Source organism: Desmodus rotundus, chromosome 11, assembly GCF_022682495.2.
Source record: "Desmodus rotundus isolate HL8 chromosome 11, HLdesRot8A.1, whole genome shotgun sequence".
Classification (NCBI taxonomy): Eukaryota; Metazoa; Chordata; class Mammalia; order Chiroptera; family Phyllostomidae; genus Desmodus; species Desmodus rotundus.
In genome coordinates this window covers 97,924,843-97,934,522 of record NC_071397.1, presented here as the reverse complement: position 1 = coordinate 97,934,522, position 9,680 = coordinate 97,924,843, and positions in this window count along the sequence as shown.

Below are 9,680 nucleotides of genomic sequence, written 5' to 3'. Positions count from 1 at the left end.
GTGGAAGGAGGCTGGCATGTATGTTCAGGTTTCCACATACGCTGGAAGTCATGTTCCTTTTTATTGTGTCCTAGATAAGCATAATAAAGCATAATGACATGTTTTGTCTAGTATTCTACGCGTCAGATTAAACCATATTTTTTATTCTACTCTGTACCCCAGGGATGCCAAGTCTACTCAACAGACGTTTAGGGGATGAGAGTCCCAGCCAGTTTGTTTCCTCATTGCTTTCTGTGAAAGCCACGTCCAGGTTGCCCTCTGCGTCACGGTCTAGGTCATCCCCAGTTTGCACCTCACGCTTTCCTCACAGCTTACCCAACTCCTTCCCCTTCCTGAAGACCAAGCTTGATCCAGCTTTTCTGTTAAATCTTCCCAACTGTTGAGGCTCTTCTCTAAACTCTGTTTTCACCTGCAGTGAGTCCCAGATGGCTGAGTGTGGGGATCGTCTCCAAAGATAGGCACTGTGGTTGTCATCGCTGCTTTTCGCCGAGCGTTTCTGCTTCTCTCCCACCTGACCGCACGGCAGGGCTTGCCTTCCCTGCCCACTTAGAGTGAGGCATGGCCACCCAACTTACTTTGGCTGATGAGATGAGAGTGGGATTGGTATGTGTTATTTCAAGGTAGAAGCATTAAGAGACCATGAGATTAATTTCCACCTGTCTCCTTCCCTCTGGCACTACAATCAGCAATCGGAGATGGTAGCTGGTCTGTTAGCCACAGCCACCGAGTGGCTGCAGTGAGCAGACTCCCCTGCTGGTCCATTCACGGAACGCAAACAAGAAATGAACCTTTGCTTAAGCCCTTAAGGTTTTTGGGTCTTTTGTTACCTCAGCATAGCATGTAGCCTATCCTGACTGATTCAGGTTACTCCCCGCCCCTCACAGTGCGGAAACTGAAATGTTTATATTTTGAAACTGATGGCTGGGAGGCCAAAGAACTAGCTTATTTGCTTCTGCTGCAGACCAAATTCATTTTGTTTGGCACTCATGTTTGCTTTAGAGATCCCCAAGTTACTGATGGACAATGACACTTCATGCCATGGAATGATTAGATTCTGCACAAACTTTTCTTTAAAGAAGGCTCTAAGGCCACCACTGAATCCCTGTCTGAGAGGGGCTAGTTACAGGACAGGACCCCAGCAAGTAACATTGGAGTGGGTTGTAGCACCCCCCCGCCCGCCCCCTGACAAAACATGTGTCCACCAGAACCTCAGGATATTCCCTTGTTTGGAAATAGGGTCTTGGCAGATGTAACTAGTTAAGATGAAGTCATACTACATTAGGGTGGGTCCTAAGTCTAATGATGGGTGATTTTATAAGAAGCAGAAAGAGCGTACAAGATACACACAGGAAGGGGGCCGTGTGATGACAGAGGCGGAGATTTGGAGCCATGCATCTATAAGCCAAAGCAAACCACAGCTTGCCGGAGCCGTCAGAAGGAAGGAAGGGTCCTTTTCTAGAGCCTTCAGAGGGCGCAGGGTCCTGCTGACAGCTTGGTGGCCAACGTCCTGCCTCCTGGCCTGGGAGAGGACACGTTTCTGTTGCATTCAGCCATCCAGTGTGTGGTACGTTGTTACAGGAGCCCTAGGAAACTAATTCAGACAGGAAAGCGAAATCGATTTTTTAAAATGTGGAAAACATGAAGTGTTATGTATACTTAAAAAAAATAAACAAAAAAGTGGCCCTGAGGGAATCAGTGTTGACGGGAATCCCTCTTATATTTCTCATAATTAACATCAGAGATCTTAATTAAAGGAGAGATTGGTACAAAGAAAGTTTATGAGATCTCTACTTTATACATTTCCCAAAAGCTTATCAGCAGCCTAGATCACAGGGAGGGGCCCACAAATATCTGCGTAGGTGGTTGGACAGCACGGGCTGCAGTCTAATGAGCTGGATGTTGCTCCAGACTGGGCCACCCGTCGGCTCTGTTATCACGGGCACCCCAGGACCCAGCTCTCTGCTGATCGGCTTCCCCGGAGATCAGTCCAGGGCCTCTGGGAACAGACCCGCTGCTCCCTGTGGAGTTGCAGCTGCTTTCTTACTTGGAGAAAGTAGGACTTGCTGGCGAATTGGTAGCTGAATTGCTTCATTTCCTGTTTGGAAAGGCTGGCTCAAGTGTCTCCTTTGGGTTAATTCACAGGTCCCCTGACCCTTAGTGCATGCCCTTGGCTTTCGGACATGTTTTGTGGTTGAGTCCCATCCTGGGAGCTCCTGGGTCAGTACTGGGCTGTCACATCCACCCTTGCTATAGAAGGGCCGCTGCCCACCAAGGGCCTTACTATGGTGAGCCTCTGATGCTGGGTTTCTCTCCCCTCTGTTTTCACCCCTGCAGCTTGGGCCTCTCTAGCACCACCTGAGCCTGCTCACTCTCACCACCACAGCCATGGTGAAGAGCTCAGTCCATCAAGCCTGGGTGACCAGGACAAGCGTGCTTCCTGGCCGGCCTTTTGGCCTGTGCTGGGCTCTTTCCTCCTCCCTCTCCAGGGGCTCCTAGGAATTGGGCTGGATAGATCTCCTTTGGCTGCAGATAACCACTTCCTCACTTAGGAAGTGGGGGTGTCCAAAACCAAAGGCCAGGAAATGGCTGGGTCTCAGGATTAACTGGAACCCAGAGACTTAGAAGGCACACAGACTCCCTCTTCCTCCTCCCTGCTCACCAGGTGGCCCTGTGCTCTGTACAGCAAACCAGAGCGCCAGCATCCACAGGTAATAACTGTGGCCACCCAGCGATGGAGCGCCACATTGGACAACCCCAGCACCCGGCAGGAGTGGGTCACAGAAGACTTGTTTGCTATGGAAATCACGTGGGTGGAGGTAGGTAGGGGGGAAATGGTCCCCGGAGAAGGGTGTGCTCGTCTGACAAACAACATGTGTCTGTCACTCCAGCAGTGCCTCCACACCTGCGACACCTGAGCCACCAGCCCTCAGACAACCTGCCGGCTCCCGACTGAGCTTTGTGGGTGGTGTTCATTCACCATCTGGAAATACCATTGCTCTTTGGGAGGCAGGCTTCCTTTTCTCCTTCAAAACCCACCTTCTGTATGAATATTTTCAGCCAGCCACACTCTGTCCAGAAAGACTGCCAGCTCTTGCTTGTGGTGGAGCTGGCTGAGTTCATATGTGGATATAAATATGAGTGTCAGCTGTGGCTGCACATCTCCTGGAGATCTCAGTATGAATGATGGAGCTCCCAACGCTCCAGGTTTTGGAAGCCCACAGCCCTCACAAGCTTGTTTCGAACGCCCGGGGCAGGGCTGCTCAGCTGCCTCTCACACCATCTCCAGTCTGCATAGAGCTGATCTGGGCTTGAAAACCATCCCTTTGTGTCCCAACAAACCACACCGAAGCAGACCAAACGAAACCAGTATGTACCCACATGAGCAGAGGCCGTATGGGCCCAGCAGACGTTACCAATGCAGTCGGTGTGGGGGCTGAAGGGGGGCAGCCTCTCAGCAACCTGCCTGACTCAAAAGGCAAAGAGGGCTCTGTCGTTAAGCAGCAGCTGCTGTCAAGGCCCAGCTCGTCCTATTGGTGCTCCTCTTTTCCCCTTTCCCTCCTGTCCCCTCCCTGCAGCAAAACTGATAGACTGCCCCTCTTTTGGGTCACCTTCCTGCTCTCAGTGTGAAAGCAAAGTGGGGGCAGGAATCTGGATCCAGGCCACCTCAGGGCTGCCGGGCTGTCCCCATGCCCTGCCGGGATGAGCTGCTTTCTGCTCAGGTCCTGACTGCTGGTCCAGCGTGCTGTGCCTGGGAGCAGAGCTGGTCTGCTGTACCAAACACGGAACACGGTGGTGCTGCTTCCCGGGAGAGGTGGTTAGGGGCTGCCACATTCCCAGAATGCACTGCTTCCTGGTGGGGGGCAGGGCCTCCTCCCCCAGTGGGGGGCGTGGCTTGAGGCAGGGGGTAGATGTGAGGAAATGACATGTGGATGGTCATGTGAAGACCATGAGAAAACATCCTTCCTCCTGATCCCCTGGCTCTGGATGTATATACATCCATCCATTCATTCGTTCATTGGTTCATTCATTCATTCACTTATTCATTTGGCCAGTGCTTGGGGTGCCATTGATAGGGATGGGGGAAGATAGCCCTCAGGTGTGAAATGAGTAGCTTCAACACAGCAATAGATACCATAACACTAAAGAACACCAAGACAATCTAGTCAAGTTCCATTAATTAGAAAGTTGACACCAGTGACTTTAAAACTTGATTGTTTAAGAATCAGTAGGGAAATTTAAAAGAATATGTATCCCTGAGTTCCATGCTTCAAGCAGAATCTCTGAGTTTGAACTTTTGAAGTTGGAAGAGCTTCCCAGGAAACTCTTATGGAGATTGCCCAGCACCGCGCTGTGAATTAGTGTTTGGAAAATGCTGTAGATGACAGACCAACTCTGAAGTCAAGGATGGAGCAACACCTTTGCTCCGGCCTTGGGAGCAAATGGGTCATCGCACTGGTCCCCTTTGTTAATGAGGAAGGTGACAGAGGGACTTCTGGTCCTAGTGGCCAGGCAGACAGCCCCGTGCCACACAGGGGCCTGCTCACACGCCCTGAAAATCAGGCCTCACACTGCATTCTGCTCTCAAAGCTTGAACTGGGAGAGGGGACCTGTGCAACTCCTATTCGGTGACAATGGCTACTATGAAGCATCAGTCTCCACACTTGCCTGTTCAGGTTCCTCCTGTGTCCCCGTTCCCCCTCATTCACCTGTGTGGGGGAGTGACATCGCAGACCCTCCTTAGCACTGGGACTGATCATGGACGGTTACTTGGAACATAGCTCAATGACGACAACAACAATTGTCCCACTTCAAGCCCTGTGTTCCTTAAGCGTGCCTGTCTCCTCGAAGCAAGTTCAAGGCCTCTGTCGTTGCTTTGGGGCAGGCTTTGGTCACTAGCATCCTCATAACTGACATTTCATCTGTTCACTTTTTTCTGTGTTTGTGAGACACGCAGATCTTACAGCTAGAGCAACGCACTCAGCAGCTCGGTTACGGCGACTGCCCGAAGAGTCTGCACCAGCTATTTCACTCCTGAAGCCACCCACGCTAGAGAGTACAGTCGGGCCCCTCACGTCACGTTCACCCCCCAGTCCTGTGGTTTACACGTTTGGAAACTGTTTTAAAATATTGCTCTCCCCTCTCCTCCCCCAAGCCCTTCAGTCTGTACTGTTTTAGTTCCCTCCTGATTTTCTCCTCCAGCGGTGGGTAAGGAGAGTCACGGATAAGTTCATCTTTTACTTTAAAGAGACAGAACTAGAAATGTCTGATTTCTCTCTCTGTTTGGAAAAATTGAGTAGCCACGGAATACCCTTATGACCGTGTTTATGCACGTGAGACCTAAAGGGAGTTCTTCCTGCTCCTCTGCCTGCCTCCCTCCCTCCACATTTACTCAGGATCCATTATGTGCTAGGCATTGTTCTAGGTTCTGAGTCAGACACGAAGGTGAACAACAGTCCCTGCTCTCCTGTCTTCTGGATCACAGTCTTCTGGATCTTTTCAAGAGGTACATCTGAGAAGGATATAAAATTCTCTCATCAGCATAAAGACATCTGAAGATGTCACAGCATGCTTTGGGGATGGCTTCTTGGCTCACAGTTCCTTCCTCTGTAGAATCCTTTGTTCAAAGTCCAGGCCCAGAAAGACACAATTATCCTGGGTCAGAGACACAGGACTTTATTGCGACAGCAGCAGCCACTGTCAGCATTTTTCTGCTCTAGTCCTGAGCCCCATTCTCCCAGGGCGCTGCCCGGAGGGCTGGTGACACTAGGCACAGGGGCTTACATTATAGGAGAGGGTCCCGAGTTTAGAGAAGCCAATGCTTTCACAGCGGCAGCGTGCCTGCCCTTTTCTCCAAAAGGAGGTCTTATCTCTGTCTGCCCAGCTGTTTGATATGCGTGGAAAATTCTCCCCCAACACTTTCCTCCCACCCTTCTCTAAGTCCAAATTGAAATAAAGCTGCTGGCCAATTTAAAGAGGTAGGTGCCTTTCCCCCTCTGGATTAAGAATCCAGATTTTGTCCCTGTCCTGCTAGTACTCCTTCTTACTCCACCTCCTTCTCACTCTCCATCCAGCCCCACCAGCTGCTCAGCCCAGGAACACAAACCTTAGCACGGGCTCAGTCTGGGGGCCCCAGTTTTTAATCCATGAAGAGCTGGGTTGGCAAACTATAGGCCACAAGCCAAATCTAGCTTGCAGTCTGTTTTGGTACATCTTTGGAGCCAGAAATAATTTTTAAATTGAAAAAAACGAAAAAGGAAAAGAAAGACTGCGAGACAGAGACAGCCCACAAACCTAAAATATTTACTTTCTCGAGCTTGATAGGAAAAGGTTGCCAACTCCTGTTCTAGAAGAAATTGAGTCGCATTATAAGGGAAAGTCAACTCTGCAGAAAAATAGCTGCAACACCATCCCCGGAATGGGTGTGGGTGGTGCTGCAGGACGGGGAGAGCGTGCTACCCCTTCATTCTACCTCCCTGGTAGAACACCTTCTATGACCCTCTTCACCTTGTAGAAGGCACAGATCACTCAGGTTATAAAATTGCACGCACTACAAAATTCTATGTTTACTCTCGTGAATTAAAACAGAAAAAGTGAAGAAGAGAATGCAAGTTATTGTTCCAATTATGATATGTGATTCAAACACGTGAGGAGCCCTGGCGCATCTTCCTCTCCCGCTTCAGTGTGGCTACAGCGTCAGTGAGGATTTAGATGATGTTCTCAGATCTGGGGAATGAGCCGCCGAGTGCCAGGAAAATAATACTGAAGCGTCTGTGCATGCGTGGAGCTCGCTGGACAGCTGCTGAGATGAATTTCCTTTGTGTAGTCGTCCACCATCTGAGCTCGGCAGCAATTTTCTCCTTTCAAATCATCTTGGAGTCCCTGAATCCTCCACTTCCTACAGCCTCCTAATTTTCAGTCTATTGTTGCAAAGATCTACATTTTTGCTCATGCTTCACATACATCGAAACATGATAAACATGCTCTCGAAAATACTGAGAACTGAAAAATAGGCCTGACACTATTGATGCTTATTTTACAATGATGGTGGGATACTTTCTTCTTCCCGGCTCTTTCTGGGGTTGACTGCAACCTCTAACCTTGGCCTCGGATGGTGGCGAGCAGGTGAGTAAAGTAGAACACAGGAGACATGCCTTCACAAGGTCTTATTTTGAGTAAATAAGAAGTGAGACTAAAAGAAGTGAAAATTTGAAGGATGGTTGTTTGCCACCTTAAAGCAATTGTAAGTCAGAATGTTCTGTTGCTTGAGAAGCAGATGCGACTATGATGTGCCAACTGCATGGTGCTGCAGAGGGATGGGGTCAACTGAACATTTCTCTAATACTGACCTAATTCCCACTGGGTGACAGCAGGGTACAGAGGACAGCTGCCGCTGCCGTGGGGCTTTCCACGTATTAACTTGTTTATTCCCACCCCCCACGAGGCAGATGCTGTTGTGACCCTCATTTGACAGGGGAGGAAACTGAGGCACAGGGAGGTAAGCAGTACAGCGCAGATACAAAGCCCTAGGTGTTGGTTCCAGAGTGCGTAGCCTCCCTTGCCTGATGCCTCACCTTCCCAGAACCCCTAGCGAGGCATGGAGGAGTGATTCTTCACACTGGCCGTGAGTCAGAACCACCTGGGAAATATTATGCAAAAGTAACGTGGACTTTCTCATTGGGGTTGCTGCTACGTTTGGAGGTTCCTCCTAATGTGTGATCAGGATGGAGAATCACTCCTCTAAGGGACTATCTTAAGGTTCAAGTACATGCATTTGATACTTAGATTTCGATTTTATTGGTCAGGGTAGGTGTTCAGGTTATGGTAATTTTTAAAAAGCTCCCATATTATTCCTGTGGGTACCTATGGTTGAATATTAGATACTCATAATAACATTGCTCCTTATAGGGCACCATTAAATGGAAATAGGAGATTTCACATTCCATCTAAAAGCCCTCCAAGACCATTTAATTAGGTAACACTTAACCTGAAGGAGTTTTCGTGGTTCACACCAGTGTTTAGATCTGACTCAAACCAAAGGCTCTTTTTAAAAACAAATATTTTGTTTTTTCCTACTCATAAGTTAGGTCACTTGCTTACACAGGCTAATTAAAAAATCAGTCTAGTGCCCTGGGTGATAAATCAAGGAAAAGTAAAAAGAAAATAATTTGTAATGAAATAATACAGCTCTTTGTTCCATATGCAAGCACATGGGCACGACCACACCAGAGCACTGGGTGCAGCTCCCGCCAGCACTGCCTGCGTGAGGCCACTCCTGCCACAGCGGCGCGGGATGTGGGACCAGTGGCTCTAGGCTGTGAGCCGGGCTGCCGTTGATGCCATCACTTTTTGAAATGAGGAGCAACCCTTGGTAACACTTCGAGGACACAAGGTGCAAGTTTCTTCTTGACGTACACAATGGCTGCATGCTTGGAAAATCCGGTGTCTTCTGAAACTGTGCAAAATACTTTGTATTTCTATGTAAAAGTGGAGCTGGGTTCCGGGCTCAGAAAACTACAAGCAGGTATTTCACCTGTGTAACTGTTTGGGGGGAGATTGAAAAGTTGAACAAAATTGTCCCGTGTGTTCCTGGTCTTCACTTGCTAAATGCCGAAACACCCAATCTCCATAGTTATTAAAAAAAAAAAAAAGTTCCACAAACTTCCAAAGTGCTCCCTAGGGGGCAGTATTTCTCCACTGAGAACACTGGGTAGACTTTTGGTGATGATTTAGAAATGACATTTGTCCAGGGTAAGTCAACATGGGTGAGAGTTGTCATTGGCAAACAAATGTCTACAGTCCCATTTGTGTGAGAATCAAGTTTGCTAAGGAGGGGGGCACACTAAGGCGAGCCAGCTTCGCCTAGACTCACGCGAAGCTGTCCCCACACAGTGACACAGTAAAGGAGATGAGAGGCAGCTGGGCCCCTTTGGCAGCCTGTGATGTTGGTGACTCTGTTCTAAGGACACACGCTGATATTTGACCCGAGTGAGTTAAGAGTCCAATACCTTAGAAGTGGATCTGCCGGCAAACACACAAGATGGGTTTTTGGAAGCTGTGTTGGAAACTGTGATTGGCGAAGGTAGAGCGAGCTGTGCTTTCCAATGTTTCCATCAAGACAGACCTTTCTGGAACCTGTGTGTGCCGGGAGCTCTGAGACTGGCCCACCGAGCCAAGCCTCCCCACTTCCTTGCTTTCTCTTGCTAAATGAGAAAGTCGCTGCTTCTGGGATTGAATGCTTCCCGATGACCTGGAAATTGTGACGGTGACTTGTAGTTCAGGAATCGTGGGGGGTCACCACGGGGCCTCACAAAGGGCCATGGATGCCCACTGAAGACCGGCACCACAAACACGCCGGGGAGGGGGGTGGGGTGGCGAGAACCACTGACATGCTGTTTTCTCATTTCGAACACGCTCTGCTTTACAGCTGTAAGTGTGTCTCCTTCCCTTCCCAAGTCATTTTCTCCTGGGGAACCTTCACTTTATGACACACGTATGCAGCCGTATGTTTTCTTTAAGAGCCACTCGCCACTGGGGAGATGTGGCCCTAATTCCCACAGAGCCGGTGAGCGGTTGGCAGTAGGACTCCCAGGCCACAAGAGAGGTAACAGGTGCTCGCTCCACTCCGGTCGTTCTCCTGGCAAAGCTGCTGGCAGAGCAGAGCCCACCATCCTGGACTCAGA